General features: G+C 49.8%; 1 protein-coding gene across 3 annotated transcripts in view; it reads left to right on the forward strand.

Annotated features, from left to right (window-relative positions):
• DSCAML1 (DS cell adhesion molecule like 1) overlaps positions 1 to 21,939 on the forward strand; it is a 309,373-nt gene that overhangs the window by 160,303 nt on the left and 127,131 nt on the right. The gene's annotated exons all lie outside the window — the stretch shown is intronic.

Below are 21,939 nucleotides of genomic sequence, written 5' to 3' on the forward strand. Positions count from 1 at the left end.
CTCTTCAGTGATGGTGGTGTGGGTGCTGCAACCTCTCCGCCTTTCAGTACTGAGACAGGGTGTGTGACACTTTCCATGGTTGGACACAGCAGCAGGCTAGGGCTCCCGCAGAGAAGTGTGGCCTTTGCATGACCTGTATGGAGTGTGCTCTGGCTGCACCAGGACCAGGAGGCTCTCTGTTCCCAAGAAAGACTGGTGTCCCAGCAGGCAAGTGGGAGGTTCTCCCTGAGGCTATGGGTCCTAGGAAAGGGACTCTTGTTCTGACGGTGCATGTGGTGGCAGCCCGAACTCTGGAGGTGGGTGTGGCAAACCTGACACACACTTGGAGGTGTAAAGCAGCACTACTGGCAACCAGTGACGAAATCAGTACACTTGGATGTAAAAGAAGAAGAAGAAGAGCAGGCAAAAAATTGGACCAAGGAAAATAATCAGAAAAGCCAAAAATAGGAGCTGGGAGAGCACTCACCCACTAGAGTGCACACTTTACTTTATGCAAGGATCTGCATCTGAACCCCCGGCCACCACGTGGAAGCAACGCGCAAAGGGGAAGCTACACAGGCGGTAGGGCAGTGCTGTGGTGTCTCTTCTCTCTGCTTCTCACCATCAGTCTGAAAATTGGAAGAAGGAAAAGAGTATGCTTGGAGATGAGGAATCATGCAGATAATATGAAGCCCCAGCTAAAGCCCTGCTGGGGGTAGGTGGAGACGCCAAACAGAGGGAAGTTTAAAGGAATCCTGACTTCCAGGAATTGGAGGCAGTTGAGGAACAGAGACAATCTCATGCAGAGATAGCTGGCCACATGCACCAGGGAGGGACAGTTGCCAGCCTGGCAGGGTAAATGTCTTTCTGTATCTGAGGGCACAGCAGGAGTATTCATGCCTACCTGGTGAACTGAAAATCTTGTTAGTAGGGCTGGGCTGTGGGAACAGAGGCAGGAAATGCAGAGGCCCTTCTGGCAGACCCCTGGAGTTGTGGGGGGAGTGTGGCTGCCTTGTAGGACCTAGAAGTAGTAACACTGCCAGCTCATCTCTAGTCCAGGATTGACCACAGAACCTGGCTGTTCCCAGAGTTCTGGACTCTGGTTAGCCAGGACCCTGCTGTGCCCAGATCTCTCCAGCCTAGAAACTGATGGGTCAGAACCAGTCCTGGGAAGAAACGGGAGGGAACTCAGGCTGCCCAGCTCATGCCTCCACTCTGCTTTCTTCCTCTGGCTGAAATCTGCTCCTCTATTTAAACATGTGATCACTGCCTATCTCCCTTCTTTATGCACCCTCTTGGAAAAGACTGGAGAATTTTAACTCTTACTAAGAAGTAACTAGCTCACATGCGTTACCTTTTTACATACTTGCCTCTCTCTCGGTGGTGTTAGCATTTATGCCAGGAGGAAAGGTTTAAGTGAAGGGTGGCCACAGTGGGTGCAGTGAGTGCTGAGTGGAGACAGGGCGCTCGGTGACACTAGTCTTTCAGAATGGTGCCTCCCCATGAGCTGAGGGCAGGTCCTGGCTGTGGGCATCGTGGCTGACACTCAAAAGGTCAGAGTTCTGGGGGGAGTGTGGCTGAAGGGTTCCTGCCCTCTGCCCTGCCAGCCCTGGAGACAAAGGCCACTGCACCCCATTGTTAGCCCAGGCTGGAGAGCTTATGATCCAGGTTCAAGAATGAATCTATGTTTGTTTCTCCTCTGTGGCTGAGAGCAGAAGTGCTGGGCCAGCACCACAGGAGCGTGTGGTTCTCCCTGTGGTCTATTTCTAGTCGGTTTGGTGGGGGTTAGAGAAGACAGAGGGGAGGAGTAGTGGGTGCGGGTGGGGGAAGGGAACAGCTGGGGTGCCTGGGAGGAAGCAGCTGCTGCGGAGCCTGCTCTGTGGGTGTACAACAAAATGGTGGCTTTTAGTACTTTTCAGGGGATAATCTTGTTCACTAAATTCCAGCTGAGGAGGTGGGAGCTGCCCTTAGTTGGTTCCGGCCCCCCTTCTTCTTACAGCATATTCCAGAGACACCCCTATCCCAGTGCCCAAGTACAGTCAGGTCCCTGGGGTCCTATGGCCCTGTGCCCCCTTCTACCTCCAGCTCCCAGAGGCCAGAGCCAAGGCCAGAGGGAAGCTTCCAGGCCCTGCCCAGTCCTCCCTCCCTGCCCACAGCGCCCTGGGAAGGGAAGCCGCCATCTCCACAGCCGCGTGCGACGGGTATCCGCCATGCCAGGAGATAATGACAGGGTGAGTGTTCTCCGCTGGGTGAGGACTTGCATGCAAATGACTTGGCTCTGAATGGGCTTAATTGTCACCGCCTGATGCAGTGGTTCAGTTCACCCCTCCTTCCCCTTCTGAGGGAAGAAAAGCCATCAAGGGGCACTGGGCACCCAGGGCCACAGGGAGGAGTAAGCTTCCAATAGCTAGGAGACTGAAGCCCAGGGGAGAAGGGGTGCTGGCATCTCTCGTGCCAGCGCATAGCTGTGAGCTGAGCATGGGGATTCGTGCCCGACATGATCCGAAGTGAGATGTGCCTCTAAACCGACCGTAAATCCCCTTACACATCGCGGCTCAGCCCCTGGAGGCCATCACGTGCCTGGGAGATGTTCTCGCTCGGCCAGGCTGGCCAGAGGAGGGGGGCTGCGAAGAACGAGGCTATAAACACCCTCCCTCAGCGTCACATGAATCCCTGCCCCAGCCCACCCTTCAGGAGCTCCAGCTAGCAGGGGTGCTGGCAGAGCTGGACATGGAGACCAGGCAGAGAAACAGGAGGGTGGGCTGCAGTGGAGACAGCCAGCACTTCCTGAATGCTCCCTCTCAGGATCTACTCCCCCATCTCTCGCCATCACCCTGTAAAGCGGCCTCTGTTCATACTGCCCACTGTGTGAACAGACAAGGAGAATAAGCCCTGGAGAACATGACTAGCTCACTCTAACAGAACTCTGACAGAGCCCAGCTGCAAGACTCAAAGGCAGAGTACGACCCTCCCCCGTGCCAGTCCTGGATACTGAGGCCCCACTTCCACCCATGATGCCAGGGTGCCAGTCATCAGTCCTGAACGCTGAACTGGGCACCAGAGTCTGGCCATGTGCCTGTGTTGTTGTTGGTTGAATGTCTGTACATCTTGTCTGTTATATGCTCATCATCTGACGCAACCACTGCCAGGAGCCTGCAGCCCCTTATTGTATTCAGTCCTGCAGTGGAGCCTGTCTTGACAAATAAAGCTCAGATGTTCTGTGTAGATGGGAGAAAGCTGGGGAAGAACTCAGCAAACATGTTCTCATGATACAGAGAGGGGTTGGGGGTGCCGCTAAGCAGAGAGGGCTTTGAATGCCTTACAGGGGATTTAGCCAAATAGAACACTACCTTTGCGTGTGTGAGGTCCTGAGTCTGATCCCCAGCACTGCATATATCCAGTGTCCAGGGCTGCATATGGGACCCTGGCTATCTCTTTTCTGTCATCTGTCCTAGGCAGTGATCATCTACCCTGCTGGGAGAATATCCTAGTCAACTAAATAACCAATGAATGTGTTTCACTTTTACTTCCTGTGTATTTATCAAACGGCATCTTCCCTACAGGGTCTGACCTGTGCTTATGGATAAGGCTCATATCTAGGCATAATCAGTCTTTGTGCAAATTTTTTTTCCTTTCTTTCATTTTGTTATCTGTGCATTTGTTTATTTACTTACCAACAAAGCAGGGGCCTGACACATGCATAATTTCACCATTTCTGGGCCACTTTTAAATTCAGATAGATAGAGAGACAGGAGAGAGAGAGAGAGAGAGAGAGAGAGAGAGAGAGAGAGAGAGAGAGGGAGGGAGAGAGAGAGAGAAAGTATAGCACCAGAGCTTCCATATGGTGCTGGAACTTGAACCTGTGCCATGTGCAGGGAGCTACCTATTTCTCTGACCCTATTCTCTTTTTAAAATAATGACAGTCTTCCCAAAGACATAAAGAGAATGTGAGTTGGGGCCACCTGGTTAAGCGCACACATAACAGTGCACAAGGACACAGGTTCAAGCCCCTGGTCCCCACCTGCAGGGGGAAAGCTTTACAAGTAGTGAAGTATGGTTGCAGGTGTCTCTTTGTCTCTCTCACTCATTATCTCCCCCTTCTCTCTCTATTTCTCTCTGTCCCCATCCAATAAATAAATTAAAATAATAAATAACAAAATAGGTTTTTTCAAAAGAGAGAATGTGAGTTAATGATAGTGACTCTGGTGTAGACACTCTACATGCTGGAGAAGGAGCATTTATGCCCCATTGGAATGATTTTTCCTGAAAAGAAGGTCAGAAGAAGGCAGCAGGCAGTCAGATGGAAAATCAAGAGTCCAGAGCAGCTCTTTCTCCCAGGCTTTGGCCTTGCCTTGAACTCAGGTTAGGTCTTTGCTCCAGGCCCTGCCCTGCACACTTTCCTTGTCTTCCACGCAGGAGGCAGAGGCCCTCCTGGCGCTCTCCCATGTCCTGAAATGCCACTACTCTGTCTTGGTGATTAAAGTAGCTCTGAAGCTCTCCCCTCTAGTCAGCTGTTGTGTGGAAACTAATTTCCATATAATAACATTTTGTTATTTGTAATAAATCATACCCACAGTAAGGTGACTGGGTTATGTCATTATTTGCAAACCTACCGAATGTAATTATAATATGTCTGCAAACCTCCATGCAGAACGGTGAGGTTCCAGCCGCGGCACCGGCCAATAATAATAAAAATTTATATTGTGCTTTATGTGACCGCTCATCACAGTAACCGCTTTATGCCAAGAGAAAAGAAAGCCCACAGCAGTGACAAACTCACGGATGTGGAAACCTTGTAAATGCCAAATTACTTGATCCCACGGCTAGTGCCTGGCTTCCCGCTTCCCCTCTCTTTTCCTGTGAGCCTTTTATAATCACAGACACGGTATCCTCTTTGGCTCCTACATTCAAGACAATGAGTCTTTTTTTTTCTCTTTTTTTTTTTCTTTCTTTCTTTTTTTTGTAGTTTTTTTTTTTCTTAAAGATTTTTATTTTTATTTATTCATGATAAATGATAGGAGAGAGAGAAAGAACAAGATATCACTCTGGTCCATGTGCTGCTGGGGTTTGAACTCAAGACTTCATGCTTGAGAGTCCAATGCCTTATCCAGTACGCCACTGCCTGGACCAGTTTTTTTTTCTTATGCATTAAATAAGCCTTGCCTTATGCTTATTCAGAGAAATTGATTTGGGGCACAGTACTGTATGCCTGTGTTTCTCCTTCCTCTCTTGTCCCCATCTTCACCCTCCTTTTTTGTAGATCAACTGAGCTTGTATGTGCATGGGCAGACAGGTTCTATGGGCTATCCCTCAGAAACACACTCGTTCTTCATCTTGCATTCATTCCCACAGTTTCCTCTCTTGTTGAACTTCACCCAAGCATAGAAATGTATTGTTGCACTTAGAAATGGGCCCTCCAACACTGCAATCGCACCTCCCCAACTTAATGCTGCTCTGCTTTTGACCTGCCTCATTGGAATTTTATTTTCCTGAAAGGAATGGCAAGTTCTTGCTGATCAGGAGACACTCTGAACTTCCAGGGACATTGTATTTCCTGGTAGGACTCCCATTAAGGGCAGAGCTTGTGATTTCAAAAGATCTGGACTTAAGAGGAGAATCTTCACCATCCGTGCCTTGTGATCTTTCATCGCTCTCGGGAAACATTCATGCTCAACGGCCTTACTCTGATTGCCTGTGTTATGGTGGCAGCTGAGATAATTTTGCTCAGGACTGTGAAATTTGCCTTTAGACTCCAAACTAAATTCAATCTCGTGCTTTCGGCAGGAGTGAAGAACCTGTGTGTGTATCTCTTTCCCAGGTATGTTTGCAGCTATTGGTGCTGAGCATAGCTATTCATCATGGACCATTCAGAACAAAAGAGAATTTATTAAGAGGTCCCCTGCCTCTGTGTGATTTTGTCTCTGAACCTCAGCTATGACATTTTGTTCCTATTGCCTGTATGTCTCTACACCCTCCTCCTTCTAGTCCTTCACTTGGGAAGTTCATTGAGGAAAGGTGGTTTTATGTTGGCTGCAGTGAAATTAAAACTTAAAAGGCTGATATTGTCATCATCCTTGGGGCTGGCAAAAGTCCATCTTAGGGTGGCCCAGGCAAGGGTGGAGGCAGGGGCAGAGTGGCAAGTTCTTCCTGGCTGTGTAGTAAGGCAGGGAGGAGCCTCACTAGGCAAAGGGGCTCATCCTTTGCCCCAGAAAATCTTTGTGGAGCTCCTAGGCAGGGCCAGCCCCAGCATCTTAGGATTCTGGACTATTACATGTCTGTAAATGGTGTTTTTGAAGATGGCTCAGTGATACAGCATAAAAATTCTCACTGTGACCTTAACTTAAAAAAGGCTGCATGTAAACAATTGTGTGCTGCTCGATCCTGGCTCGTGCCCCCTATAAAAAGGAAAGATGGCTAAGAAATGCCCACATCCACCAGGATATTCACCTCCAGATCATTTTTATTTTTTTATTTCTCCTTTTCTATACTTTAAAGTCTCTTACAATTTATTCATGTTATATTTTAATCAGAAAAAGTGAATATTAAAAAAAAAAACTTTGGGGACAGTACCTGTCCTGCTCCCTTTTTCTAATGCCTACCCCATCCTCCAGGGCCCACCATGAAGAGAGCCTTCCTCATTAAAGCTCCCCTCTAGCCTTCTCTGCCCTCAAGTCTTCAGAGGAGTGTCATAAAGAACCATCAATGGGTGTGTGTGAGTGTGTCTCTGCTTGTGTGAGTGAGAGAAAGACAGAGTAATCATTATATCAGGAAGGAGGAAACCCACCATAGAAATGCAAAGCAGAGCAGTAGAAGAGAAAGGCAAGAATGAACTGTAGAGACCTCCTTTTTGACAAAGGTAACAATGAAAAATTAAAATCCCACCCAAGAAACTGTCAGAGGGCAGGGGGTGACAGGAGCTGGGGAATAATAGAGAGAGGTTCCACAGAGACACAGGAGACACACCCTTCACCCTTCCTTTAAGCTCCAACTACGTGGGACAAAAAAATAAAACCTCTTGAGCAAGAAATACGATGGTCCAGGCCAGAGAGGGAACTGGGAGATCAGGTGAGGAGAGAGGACCTGGAGTCAGAGGAAGTGGGGCCTGCTGAGGGAAACTCCATGGGGGCCATCTTACCTAGGGAGCACCAGAGCACAGCTGGCAAAGCTCAGGTGCAGACCCTGCTTTGCTAAAGGAGTTGGTGCCCAGAGCCAAGGTGTGACTACCTGCAAGCCTCAGATGAGTGACAGCCTGGGCAAGCAAGTCAGGAGGTGGCACCTGAGCAGTGTTAGTGCCCCTCGTGGGCATCTGAATGAGACAGAGGGTTTCTTTGGCTGTCACATATGACCATGGATGCTACCAGCATTTGGTGGATGAAGGCAAGGGACCCTGAACATCCTTTCTTTATTTGGGGTAGACTCTCAAAGGGAAGTACCTGCTCTAAGTGCCAATACCTGCCCCCCCACACACACACACACACACTGAAAAACAGTGGGAGCTCTGAGTTGAAAGGGAGTGGCAGTTGGGCTCCGTATCTCTCTCTGCACCACACACACACACATACACACACACATATACACACATACGCACACATGCGCACACATGCACACGCGCACACATGCACATACATACACACTTGCACACACATACACACATGTAAACATACACACATACATACACACACACACACATACACACACCTTCTTAGGATCTACCTTTGATGCCCCGGGCTCCTTCAGCTTCCCTTTGGCAACACTAAGAAGGACTGCCTCTCATGCCCCCATGTAACCAGGCTACGTAAGATCTGGCTCCAGTTTTCTGAGGACACTTAGCATGGCAGCAGGTTCCATACACTGGTTTACAGAAAATGAGAACCCTACAACCTTGTGATAAGCAGAAATGGAAGGCCCCAGTGCTTTGGCCAAACCCAGCCCTGCTCTCTCTTTTCCTAACGAGCAAGGCTGTGGTGCTGGCTGAGCTTGGGGACTGGAGGTTATAGGCACCATCAGAGGACTGCTGCAGAGATGCACAGGTCTCAGGCCCACAGCCCCCAGTGAGACACAGGCAGGGAAGCTTCCTCCCTGTGAGGGAACCTGCCTTTGAGGGGAACAGAAGAGGGGCCAGAGCAGCAGACAGCTGGGCAGAAGCCCGGCTTTAGGATCTCTGCAAAGAAGAGTCTGGTCATGCAAACAAACACTCAGCCTTCTGATGTATTATCAGTGGACTGGTCCCTTCACTGCCCCTTCTCCTGGGGCACAGGGTCAGTCACACGCACTTATACATGCCTCCTCAGGCCAGATTCTGCTAGAAACACTTAGGATGGCTTATTCCGTCTCCACTTCCTACTCTCCCTCAGAGGTATTTCAGCCACCTGGGGACAGGGTGTGGTGTCAGAGTTCACTCCCAAGTTGTCAGGTGAAAGGCCCTTCCTCTTGTACCCCATTAGGGCAGTGGTCTGAGGTGAGAGCTAGGCTTCTGAGGGTCAAGTCAGTTTCTGCCACTATATTAGCTGTGGGATACTTGGGCCTGGAAACAGTCACTTTTAGCCTCAGTTTCCTCATCTGAAAAGTGAGGTTAGTATAGGCCCTGCCTCATAGGGCTATCAGAGATACTATATCATTGATTCCATATGAAGACTTAGAACAGAGTGGATGCTCTCAGCTGTTATTGCAATGGCTCAGTCTAGGGGGGAGTCTGGGGCTCACAGTCTCCAGAGAGCAGCCTTTGAAGTTGGATGTCAGGGTGAAGGGGATACTATGAGAGGTCCTTGAGAAGGAAACAGCCCACTCCTCATGGGCCTTCTAGAGAAATGGAAGACCCTGTGTGTGTGTGTGTGTGTGTGTGTGTGTGTGTGTGTGTGTGTCTGTGTGGTGGGGGGAGCATTCGGTCCTGGCAGGCAGCAGCAAGGTAGGGCCATCTCTAATGACAAGACACTCAGAAGTGTTAGGCTGCAGTACACAGTGGAATACTATGCAGCTATAAAAATTATCAAAGCTGCGAGGGTTGATAGCATAATGGTTATACAAACAGACTCTCATACTTGAGGCTTCGTCAAGTTCCAGGTTCAATCCCCCGCACCACCATAAGCCAGAGCTGAGTAGTGCTCTGGTAAAAATAATAATAATTTTTTTAAAAATGCCTGAGGCTCCAAAGTCCCAGGTTCAATTCCCCCCTGCACCGCCATAAGCCGGAGCTGATCAGTGCTGTGGTTAAAAAAAAAAAAAAAAAAAGATCAAATCTCTCTTGCTACAATTTAGATGGAACTTGAAGGGATCATGTTCAGATAAATCAGAAATAGAGGGTTGATTACTGGATGATCTCACTTGTAGGTGGGACTTAAGCCAAAAATGTGAAGTGCAACATGAAACTTTAATTATCTAGGGCCTGTGGCAAAAGGCCCAAGGACTTTAAAGGGGGAAAGTAGCAGGTGGGTGAATGTGTATTGAGGAACCAGTGTGCTCAAGTGGAGAACATGACAGATCAGTAGAGATGAGCATTAATACAAATGTGACAACACTCTTGTAAATCATCATCACCTCCAAAAAATTGATTTAATTGAAAAAGAAGTGTTGAGATGTTGCTTTGAGATGTGAGTCAGCACTTCCCAGAAGATGGTGTCCTTTATACCAGCCAGTTCCAGGAGGTCACTAACAGGAATTTAAAAAAGAATCTTGGGGGAATCAGGCAGTAGCGCAGCGGGTTAAGTGCACGTGGCACAAAGTGCAAGGACCAGCATAATGATCCCAGTTTGAGCCCCGACTCCCCGCCTGTAGGAGAATCGATTCACAGGAGGTTAAGCAGGTCTACAGGTATCTATTTTTCTCTCCCCCTCTCTGTCTTCCCCTCCTCTTTCCATTTCTCTCTGTCCTATCTAACAACGATGATATCATTAACAACAATAATAACTACAACAATAAAAAAACAACAAGGGCAACAAAAGGGAAAATAAATAAATGTTAAAAACTTTTAAAAAAAGAATCTTGGGAGTCGGGCTGTAGCACAGCGGGTTAAGCGCAGGTGGCACAAAGCACAAGGACCGGCATAAGGATCCCGGTTCGAACCCCGGCTCCCCACCTGCAGGGGAGTCGCTTCACAGGTGGTGAAGCAGGTCTGCAGGTGTCTATCTTCCTCTCCTCCTCTCTGTCTTCCCCTCCTCTCTCCATTTCTCTCTGTCCTATCCAACAACAACAACAATAATAACTACAACAATAAAAAAACAACAAGGGCAACAAAAGGGAATAAATAAATAAAATAAATATAAAAAAAAAAGAATCTTGGTGATTGCAGAGGTGTCTCATCTAGAGCACAAGACTGACATCCGTGAGGCCCCAGGTTCTGTCCCCAGCACAGCATGTGCTGTAGTGGTGCTCCTTTCTTGCTTATATGAATATATCAATCTTTAAAAAATAGAATCAACACATCAAACTCGTGATATCATAGGCACCATTACTATAGCTGAGACTAGTCAAAACAGTTTGCTGGTTTAGGAAGGATTTTGAGAAGAATATTAAGTAACTAACATTGTAGAGGTGACTCAGCAAGACAGCTCACCTGCATGGTGCACCTGCTTTGCCATGCACATAGTTCAGGCTCAAGCTTCACCTCTGCCTCATGGGAGCAAGATTCAGTGCTATGCTATCTTCTCCCCACCCACTCCCCACCTCCCTCTGTCTCTACCTGAAAAAGTCAGCCTGGAGCAGTGAAATCCAAGTGATGATAAAAAACAAACAAACAAATAGCACAGAGGTAGTTGCATAAAGCAAAAGAAAAAAGCCTAAGTGGTCCCAAGTCCCTGAAATTCAAGAACCCTAAAATGGTAGAAGGAGCATGGGGGTAGTAAACCAAGGTCATTGGAATTTTGCCCCAAATTCTGTTAATTACTAGCAAGTGACCTTGAGTGGCTCCCTCCACTCAGGCCTGACTCTCCCGGGGACAGAGTCATGCCTGTCTGCCTGGAAGGGGACAGACACCACCATGTTCCTAAACTAGACACCTTCTCCACGCCGATGTTTTTTGCTTGGTTAGTTGGTTGGATTTTGTTTTGCTTTATTATGTTTTCCAGCATGCAAAATGCAAACTTTTTATTGCAAAGAAGTGAGGTAGAGGGTCTGGGTGGCGGAACACATGGTTGAGTGCACACATTACAGTGCACAAGGACCAGGGTTCAAGCCCCCAGCCCCCACCTGTGGGGGGAAGCTTCACAAGTGGTGGTGAAGCAATGTTGCAGGTGTCTTTCTCCTTTTCCCTCTGTCTCCCCCTTTCAACTTCTATCAGTATGTAAAATAAATAAATATACAATATATTTTTGAAATTTAGAAAGGTAAGGTAGAAGTCACACAGAAACAGAATTAAGGTGTAGGATAAACAGAATTAAGGTGTGACAGAATATACAAGGGTCATGAGGAGAATGGCCTCCAGAGCCAAGTTTTAAGGTAGATAAAGAGCTCTCCACCCCTAAGCTGTCTGTCCATCATGCCCCTGCTGGTTCCAAGGGAGCGCATGCACCCCAAGACATTGCTTCAGCCACGTGCTCAGCCCTCTGGACACCCTGGTTGTCAGCACTCCACTCGACTTCATCCAGTGCCCACACAAGTGCAGAAGGCCTGCACACCTCTCGACTCACAAGAAGGATTTGCCGTGTCTAAAAGCCATTTCTAGAATGAATTTGCCTACTGCAAACAATTTATATTAATGAAAACACATTGAGCTGGGGGAAGTATGGTGGGGAGAGGTGCTCCGCCTGCAGAATGTTTGCTTTGCTCACCTAGAGTAGAAAGAGTTTGAATGTGTGCTTGTTTTGAATAAATTAGTTAAAGGGCCTGCCCGGGAACAAGACATAGGATCACCATGCATCGGACACAGCACGGCCTCCCAGGCTCTACCAGGGGGACTGTAGGGCAGTGGTGGCAGCAAGAAGTCTCAGGCTCTGGTCACTTGCATTTTAATCCTCAGTGGTGTCTGTCACCTGCCCCTCTGTAATTGCAGTCTCTCCCTCTCAGGCTGGTATGTGATCCTTGTGGAGGAGGACACCACCCACCATTTTCCCTAGTTGCATTTGAGACTCAGGACAAGCTAAAATGGGGGCTCCTCTGCCCTAGACCCCCACTTTCCCTGTAGGAACCTTCCCAAGCCATGTGTTGGTGTGTGCAGCTGTCGTTCGCCCCCAAGTGACCTTATTTTGTTTATGAGGGTCTGTGAGCCTCATTTTCCACTCTTACCTGCTTCCAGTTCTGCTCAGTTATGCCCTGTTTGTCAGAGGGGGAGTGAGCAGGAGAGAAGGTCAAACTCAGGGAAAGTGGGGTGGGTGTTAGGGTGGGGACAGGGGCTTTGCCCACCCAGTTCCCAGGGAAGCCCTGATGCCAATGCTTCTCACTTAACCTGCCCCCCCACCCCCATATCTCATGATCCCCTTGATGACAATGGACTTGTGAGCTCTCCCAGGCAGCAGGGCTAAGGTTGTGGGGTGTGAAGGCTCTGCCTCAGGGACAGTTGTGGGGGGGGGGGGACACGATGAGGGGGAGTGAGGGAGGAGGAGAGAGAGAACTAGCAGAAGGCCCTGTGCCCCTCCCAGCAGTGGGGAGCCGGCGGGCTTTGACAATGTGCTTGTTTGGCAGCACAGCCTCATGAGCTAGCTGTTTTCTGGGCAGGTGGGAAACTGGAAGTGACAGTGCAATTACCAAGGTGGCCCATTACCAAGGTGACAACCAGCAAGTGTCCCAGAGGGAAAGGAAGGGTAGTGTCATGACCAGATGACACTCCCAGAGGGGTCCCTGATGAAAGATTCAGCCTGAGGGGTGGTCAGATGGGTCTCACCCCTACTCTGCCACCTACTAACAATGTGACATTACTGCCTTAACTTCCTTAACTCTAAAATGGGTGTGACATCCCCAGGACTGTCTGAGACTCAGGGATGGTCATCACCAGCACTCTTAGTGCCCCACAGGTGTTGGTGAGAGACAGCATGCAGCCCTCATCCCAGGGTGCCGGGTCCCATGCAGGGCTCCACTGAGCTAGAAATGGTCACCAAGCCCCAGAATGTCAGGCCTGGAGACTTTATCCTAGACGGAGTGAGGCTGTGAGTCCATTAGGACCTCAGGGCTGCCCAGTACATAGGAAGTCTCCCAGCACAGCTGTCCCCATCCCCAGGACCCCATCAGCCAACCTCTACACCCAGGTGAGCCTGAGGACCAGGAGGGCCCTGAAAACCAGAGGGAGGCCATGTTTTCCACAGTCATGTCTCTCCTCCCTTCCATTTTCCCATTACAGAACAGAAGGGCTGGGACCGCTGCTCCGGCCCAGAGTTCCCAGCCCATGGTTCCCTGTCTCAGGACTGGCTGGCTCTGAGGACCAGAGGCCAGGCTGCAGAAGGCCTGACCATGCTCTGCTGGGCGGCTCCCTGGTGAGTGTCTCAGGCTGCCAAGAAGGCAGGTGGTGCTCAGTGGTGCCCTCAGTTCTGCTGAGGCTGGAGACAAAGCAGGTACTGGAGGCACCGCCCCAGGCTGCAGAGAAGGCAGGTGGCTGGGGGCTCAGCGTGACGGGTGAGGGTGGGGGGAGCACAGAGTGCGGCGTCAGGAACCTTCCTCCCTAGAGCCTGCCTCTGCCTCTTTGCAGCCCGTCCATCTTGGGTCAGTTATGAGCCTTCTCGCAGCCTCCATTTCCTCAGCTATTACACAGAAATCAGAATGATGCCCATAGCAGGAAGGGCTTGGGGGGAGAGAATTAATTGAGGTCATGCTTGTAGCATCCTTATTTATTTCCCAACACATCACTTATTCCAGAGCAGTGAAAAATGGCAAGTTCTTTTTTTTTTCAAATAAATTTGTTTTATTATGTAAATTATATAAGGGAGAAAGAAATCAGAGCACCCCCCCTGACACATGCATCACCAGGGTTTGAACTGGTAGCCTCAGATATACCAGCCTGCCCTCTACCTGCTGACAGAACTGACAGTGCTCAGTTCTCATTTCCCTCGACTGGAAACACAGAGCAAGTAGTAGAGCTGCTGAGAGCCACCCAGGCCCTGAGAACTCAGCTTTGGGCATTCTGAAGGCTCCTGGGAGGCTGTGTGTTTCCAGGTTCCCACGGCACTGTGGGATCCGTTCGCATGGCACCCTGCAGTCTGTGGAAGGAACCTACTTTCAGACAGACCCCTAGTTCCACTGGCACTGCTGGTTCCTCCTAAACCTCCCTGTCTCGGACTCCTGAGAGTTAGGAGGACTCTGACCTGCTGAGGGTAAGGAGTCTGAGTTTCAGATGAAAAAGAAAAAAAGTGGAGCTAGAACAAAGACATCGTCCCTATCCCTCCAGGTTAGAGCCCAAAGTTAGAGGCTGGGGAGCCACAGCCAGCATGAGTCAGTCATCTGAATGCAAGAAGACAGAAGCAGAAAAGAATTTAAATGTGTTTCTATTTTCTTAGCTCCCTGAGGATCCCTTAATGTTGCATGGGGGGGGGGGAGAGGCATGAGGAGGAGGGAAGTCTCTCTGAGGTGGGCTGGTCGAGATGCCTCCCCACAGGGTACCACAAGCTCTCTGCATCCCAAAAGGTCATCCCTTCTTCCCTTTGGCTGAAAGCATTGTGTGTGTCAAATGCAAATTCCTGGAGAAGAATGCTGTCAGAGCTTTGGTCTTTGTACCACTGTAGAGTGGGTTCTAGGAGGCTGGGAAGCCCCTCCACGAGATCTCTGGGTTCCCTCTGCACTAGTTTCACGGGTGGACACTTGGAGGAGACATACCACCAGACACACCACCACCCAGCTCATAAGGCCAGGGGTCCAGCCTGTGCTGTCATTGTTTCTCAAAGATCTTATGGAGGTGAGAGGCATGGAAAGGGGAGACTTCGTTGTGAGACAAAGTGTTAAGGGCTTGGAGAACGGAGAGGGGCAGTATGGGCTGGGGTGATGGGCAGGCACCCCAAGGAGGGAGACTCCCTCTGAGCTCAGAAGGACACCCACTTTCTGATGCAGGTGGGCCCAGGATTCATGGGGAACCAGGAAGCTTATACTGTGGTTGGCACCCCAGGTGAAGAGCCAGGAGAGGCCCCTGGGGCAGAGGTTCTGGTGTGCAGGCAGTGCCTAAGCAGACCTGCTTGGCAGAAGGGCAGCAGGAGGCATTGCAGGGGAGCAAAGGGGAGGCCAGAGGAGCAAAGAGACTTGGCTGCATGGGTCCTGGTGGTGGGAGAGACCTTAGGACTTGACAAGTAAAGAGATGAGGGTGAGAGTCTCAGTGCCCCCCACCCCAGCCATGGCATGACCTCGAGTCCCTTCCCCTCTCTGGTCACAGTGTTCTCTTCTGTAAAGAGGGGTTGGCAGATCAGATCTTCGTGACACCCTTGTCCTCCATGCAAAGCTGCTGTGAGAATGAGACTGTAGCGTGGAAGTTTGTTCCTTCTCTACTTTCCACCTTGGAAATCTGCTGGAAAGTTGCATATCTGTACCCCAGCCTCTGGGCCTCCAACCTTAGTTATTTCAAAGTACAAATAAGACTTATTTCTGCAACACAGTGGCATAGACTGAGCAGGCTGCTGGCTGTTGGGTGTCACTAGTGGGGCCCCCCTGAGATCACCCTCTGTAGGTGTGGCTCTGCTATTTCAGGGCTGAGGGGGCTCCAGCTCCACAGCAGGGCCCAGGGGCTTCCCCCCTCTCTGACTCCCTTGCCAGGATCTAAGAGCCCCAGCTTCTCCATTCAACCATGAACCTCTCTCTCCCTTCCTTCCCAAGTGTTCGCCCAAGCATCCTTAGGCATAACCACCTAATTTATTTATATTTATGAAGCCTCCAACTGGGTCAGTGCACTTGCACGTGCATCTTAATAAACCAGAGGGCTATGGGAGCCGCCCCCTTTCTCCTCTGGTGAGGTTTTGGGGCCCCCAGTCTTGCAGCCTGCGTTGGTGCCTGTTAATAGTGGCTCCCCTGCCCAGACTCAGCACTTCTCCACAGAGATGGGGAACAGCTTCGCAGTTGCAGGCCATGCTGCAGCCCTAGATCCCACTGGGCTTTTAGATGGGTGCAGGTGAAAACAACAGTGCAACAGCAGGAGTGAAAGCAGACAGGCAGGGGAGGGGGTCCAGGGAGGGGGTCCACAGGCTGCAGTTCTCACCAGGGGAGGGGAGGATGCTATTTGCCCTGGAGTCCAGAGGCCCTTCTCACCCCTGCCTCCTCAAAGCACTCTTTCTTTCCCCCAAACCGGAGACCCCTGGCTCTTGTGTTGTGAGGGGCCTGGCTCTGTGAGAACTGGGATGTGTGTCTTACAGGGAGTAGTAACCTAGGCATCGGGTCTAGGTCACTTTTGAGATATTGATAGAAAACGCTGGTGGATAAGAAGACCTTATGGAAATGAGACTGGCACCAGTACACACAAGTGACCAAATTTGCTGATACCAGTTCTGAAGGGCCCTGAAGGGCCTAGAGAGGCACAGTGAAGCTCCGCTTGGAAGCCCCAGCACTAGGGCCCAGTAGCTGTGTAGCTGCCATAGCCACAGTTTCCTCATCTATAAAACAGAGCTGTGTCGAGGGTGTAAAGGTGACGTGTGAAATTCTTTTCTTCTGTAATTATAAAATTCTTTTTTTTTCCACTATGACTTTTTTTTCTTTTTGTATGATTCCACAGTTCCCAATGAAATCTTTTTTGTTAAGTTTTCCTCCAATATCAGAAGGAGACAGGAAGAGAGGAAGAAGAGAGATGTCATAGCTTGACTACCAGTGAAGCTTTCCCTGAACATGGTGCTCCCATGTGGTGCTGGGGGCTCGAACCTATGTACTCATGTACAGTAGAGTGGGCGCTCTGCCAAGTGAGCTCTCTCCTGGCCCTGGAAACTTCTGATGACCTGGATTTTACCTGCATAATCTCACTTTACTGTGCTCAATGCAGTGTACTGGGTGAAAGAAGCCAGTATCAAGGTCTGAGTCTATTTATATGGCATTCCAGAAAGGGCAGAGCTCTATTGTCAGACAGAAAGTAGATCCGTAGCTCCCAGGAGCTGGAGTGGGGAGAGGGGCCGAGCCAGGGGGCAGGGAGGGATCTGGCAGGTGATGGAACTACCTGAGCCCCATCTCTACAAGGGTTGGCAGACAAGACTACTTTCAGAAGTGCTCCCCTAAAGGGTGAGTTTTACTGAATGCAAGGTGTACCTCAACAAATGGACCCCTCAGATAGCGTGAAAGGCCAGCTCTTGCTGGCATCAGATTAGCTGAGTGACTACTCTGCACAATGACAAGGCAGCATACAGTGACCTTCTTATCCGCATCCTGGGAAGCCTCAGGCAACTTTTCCAAAGGGGCAGAAGGCTGAGTGGGTGACAGTCCTTCTCAAAGGAGAGGGCTTTGGCTCAGTCACCTGCTATGACGTTTGCAGAAGATATTCCACCTCTTTGGCTTTCCAGGGAGTTTTGCACGAGAATGGTTTTTGCTCTGCACAGCACCTTGGCAGGCCTGGGACCCCAGCCACCCAGCTTAATAGCCACTTTCTCAACTCCCCACATTGTTCTTTAATATGTGTAATTTTAGGACCCTGATCGGCATCTTCTCCGTGCTCATGGTTCCCATTAATAATCACCATCAGCACTTACCTAGGTGCTTTTCATTTTCAAAGCCCATTAATTAACACTAATTAATCCACACAGCAGTGCTGGAAGGAAGGGGAGCTATCGTTATCCTGGTTGCAAGAAAAAAAAAGCAGAGGAGAGGAAGGCTCCAGGTGACTTGCCAGGGGAGAAGGGCAAGGAAACAAATCCAAGGCAGAGAGCCCTGCTGGCCTACATCACAACTCAATGCTGCAACTTTCAGCAGCCATTAAAATGGCTAACATTTACTGAGCAGCTGCTTTGTGCAAGGCACCACACAAAGAACTTCCCACGAGTTTTCTCACTTCATCGCCACAGCAGTCCTATGAGCAACTAAAGCTGTACTTCATTTCCAAGAAAAAAAGGAATGACAGCAGAGATGAAGGACATGCCCAAGTTCACAGGACCAACATACGCACCAACCTCCTTTTGTCACCTGAGGCCTAAGTGGCAGGGCTGTGGTCTAGGTAGAGGTAACCTTGTGCTTAGAAGGTCACACCAGCCAGAGGGACAAGAACAGGATGAGAGAGTCATACAGACAGATCCAAAAGGTAGGCAAGGAAATCATGGGAAGTTTTTTTTTTTAAGGTAACAAGGTACTGTTTTATTTATTTATTTTTTAATTCTTTAAACGTCCTTTTAACATTTTTTATTTAGAAAGTGAAAATATTGACAAGACCGTAGGATAAGAGGTACAGTTCCACACAATTCCCACTCCCAGAACTCTATGTCCACTCCCCTCCCTTGAAAGCTTTCCTATTCTTCATCCCTGTGGGAGCATGGACCCAGGATCATTATGGGGTACAGAAGGTGGAAAGTCTGGCTTCTGTAATTGCTTTCTCGCTGAGCATGGGCATTGGCAGGTTGATCCATATTCCCAGCCTGTCTCTCTCTTTCCCTAGTAGGGCAGGGGTCTGGGGAGGCAGGGCTCCAGGACACATTGGTGGGGCTGTCTGCCCAGGGAAATCAAGCTGGCATCATGGGATCATGGGAAATCTTTATTTTTTTATTTTTATTTTTTATTTATTTTTTTTAAGTTTTATTTTATTTATTTATTCCCTTTTGTTGCCCTTGTTGTTTTATTGTTGTAGTTATTATTGTTGTTGTTGTTGTTGTTGGATAGGACAGAGAGAAAATGGAGAGAGGAGGGGAAGACAGAGAAGAGGAGAGAAAGACAGACACCTGCAGACCTGCTTCACCGCCTGTGAAGTGACTCCCCTGCAGGTGGGGAGCCGGGGTTCAAACCGGGATCCTTATGCCGGTCCTTGTGCTTTGCGCCACCTGCGCTTAACCCGCTGCGCTACAGCCCGACTCCCTTATTTTTTATTTTTACCAGAGCACTGCTCAACTCTGGTTTACAGTGGTACAGGGGATTGAACTCCTTGGACTTAGAAGCCCCGGGCATAACAGTCTCTTTGCATAACCATTATGCTCTCTACCCCTGCCCCATGGGAAGTCTTAAGGCCCTTGGATTGTACATGACATGGCAAGTCATGGGAAGGATGATGTGTGATAAAGAATATTCTGTCTGCCAAGTGGAGAACAACAGGGAAAGGACAAGTGTGGAGACAGAACACTCCAGCTGCAATACCTGAGAAAAAAAGAATAATTCTATATTTTCAGCTGTGCATCTGGAGCTTTGGAATACCCTTTCAGGAGGCTGGGAAAAAGCAGGAGCCTGATCTGATGGCCATGCTCACTCTGAGTGGCCACTGCGCATCAGTGGGTAGGAAGGAAGCCATTTTTGAGAAAGACCAGGGTTAAAGTTTCAGGCCTCAACCATCGGCCTAATGGTAGGTTAAGGCCATCAAATTAGATCTCTTTAAATGGGGAGAGAGGATAGGTAGAAAACATGGGGTACAGGATATTCAGATATGTCAACAGGGAGATGTGGAACGGGGGGGGGGGAGATGGCAGGAAAAGGGACAGAGGGGTATGACAGAGAGGGAGGAGAGGACTTGGGTCAAACAGTGTCACAGAAGCTAAGAGATGTTTCATGTTGCAATCAGGAAATAGTCAGCCAGAGAACTGCCTCTGAGGGAGCAGGTCCTGGGCACCTAGTCCTCAAGCCTGTTTGTGTATAGAAGTCATGTGAGGCTTTTAAATAATCTTTTAAATCATGTCAGTGCTGAGGGGCAGAGAGGTGTCACTGCAGGGAAAGCAGGACTGGGCAGGCATGAGGTCCTGGGTTCAGTTCCTAGCATATGCCAGTGATGCTCTGCATCCATCTCTCTCTCTCTCTCTCTCTCTCTCTCTCTTTCCTCTCTCCTCTCCTCTCCTCTCCTTTCCTCCTTCTCTCTCTCTCTCTGTGCCTTTGTCTCACACACATTTATTAATAAAAGGATAGATAGATAGATAGATAGATAGATAGATATAAAGGTCTGATAGATAGTTGGATAAATAGATTGTGATGATGGATGGATGGGTGATTGATAGATGGATGGACAGACAGACAGGGTGGGCAGATAGGCAGATGGATAGATGGATTCTGAGTTCCTACCCCAAAGATATTAAACCAGACTATATAGAACAAGACCAGATGTAGAACAAGTTTTCAGGTAATCTGATGCTGCCAGACCAGTAACCAAGGTCTGACAGCCACTGTCCTTGTTCAAACCCTGACACCAGGGAGGTTCAGTGACTCGGGGGACTGTAGGACTAACTAGTGCTGCGCTCTGCCTGTCACACCACATTGCCTTCTGTGGCTTGAGGACGACGTGATTAGCAGGTAGGAAAAGGCTGGAGAAGAAATGGAATCCTATGCCAGAGATTCTTAGCTGAGATCAGGTCCAAGCCACATGGAAAGTGATACCTCTGAGTTAAATACCCAGATGTTGCCTTGAGGTGAGGATAGTAGTGGGGAGGAGGTGCCAGCAAAAGGATAGGTGTGGAGGTAGTCCACACATAGTGATAACCATGCAGTGCCATCTCTGGAGTCAGGCTCTGACTCCCCCCACCCCACCTTGCCACCCCATGGCTGGCTGGATGCGCAGGGGCCTCAGCCTCACTCCACTCCTCTCCCTAGACAGACAGCGAACCCCAGGGGCTACAGCTTCTGTGAGGTTATATATTGTTTGAAAGGGAAGGTGAGAGTGTGTGGGTGCTGGTGGGGTGCAGGGGGGGCCTCAGAGTGTCCCTCCTGCCTTCCTCCCCTACCATCCTCTTAGTCAGGGGCTCCGAGCAGGAGAGTGGGAACTTAGAACCTTAGAACTAAGTCTATACCCAGGAATGTGAGGTCACAGCAGCACAGAAGGGCAGGGGCAAGCACGCCAGGAAGCCAGAGATAGCTGGGGGGAGAGGGCTGGGCTTCAAGTCCACACTGAGCTCCTTTGGCTCCCAAGGGAACCTTGCTCTTCTCTCTTGATTCTTGCTCTTTGCTTCAGCCCACTCCTCGATGAAATACAGACAGTAATGTCTACCTCTTGGGTTGCTGAGAGGCCTCCAAAATGTCCAGCACATAGCAGTTGCTCAGTAAAAGCTAGCAATGCCTATAATGACAAGATGATGCCAGACCCCCTCTGGCTCTCTGCTCCCAGCCCAGAGACATCTCTCAGTTCCCACAAACCCTTATGCCAGACCGGCGAGACCTGGGCACAGTTCTCTGGAGCACTCATGTCCCCGTGTTCTCCCCAGTTGAGGCTCAGCTCTCTGGGCCTGGTTGTCTCCCCACTATGAGGCTTGGGTTTCATGATCTCATTTGTCTGGGGCTCTGGCACCCAGCTGTAAATCAGCTGACAGGGGAGCCAGGCTGCACGAGGCTGATGTTAATCCCGATGCTCAGCGCACCTCCCCTCAGCTGAGTGTGGGAAGCCCCGCCTGGTAGCTGGCATGGGGCCAAGCTGAGGCGAGCAGGAGACCTAAGCCTGCTCTGCGCTCTTCTGGGAGCAGGGCTCCAGCCTCAGTGCTAGCTTCCAGCTGCCATGGCTAGTGCCGCCTTGTGTCTGACACAGCTCCCACCCCCAGCACCAGGAAGGGGCACATCCCTCAGTGGCCCCTGGAGGCAGCAGGCTCAGTCAGCACACAGCTCCGCCATCTGCCCCTAGAACAGCATGTGTGATCTGTGATAGTCAAGGGCAACTGTGAAAGGTTTTGCACATGCAGTAAACCAAACTGCCTTACTGCAGGACTTCTCAGAGCCTTTAATTGCTCCGCTGCAGAACAGGTACTGAGTACCAACCATGTACTAGATATTCACCTGGCTGCTGGGAAGAATAGCGAAGTGACCGACTTGTTCCAGACTCTTATTGGGCTTGTATTCTAGAGCGATAGACAGTCATTGTGTGAGGGCACAAGTGACTGTGAATGTTGGTGAGCACTGTGGAGAGAGTGACCCGGTGAAGGTGTGGGGAGGATGGAAGTGCTTGAGCGCCTGCATTTTGGATCTCAGGGCAAGGAGAACTGCCTT

Source organism: Erinaceus europaeus, chromosome 20 (assembly GCF_950295315.1).
Source record: "Erinaceus europaeus chromosome 20, mEriEur2.1, whole genome shotgun sequence".
NCBI classification, from domain to species: domain Eukaryota; kingdom Metazoa; phylum Chordata; class Mammalia; order Eulipotyphla; family Erinaceidae; genus Erinaceus; species Erinaceus europaeus.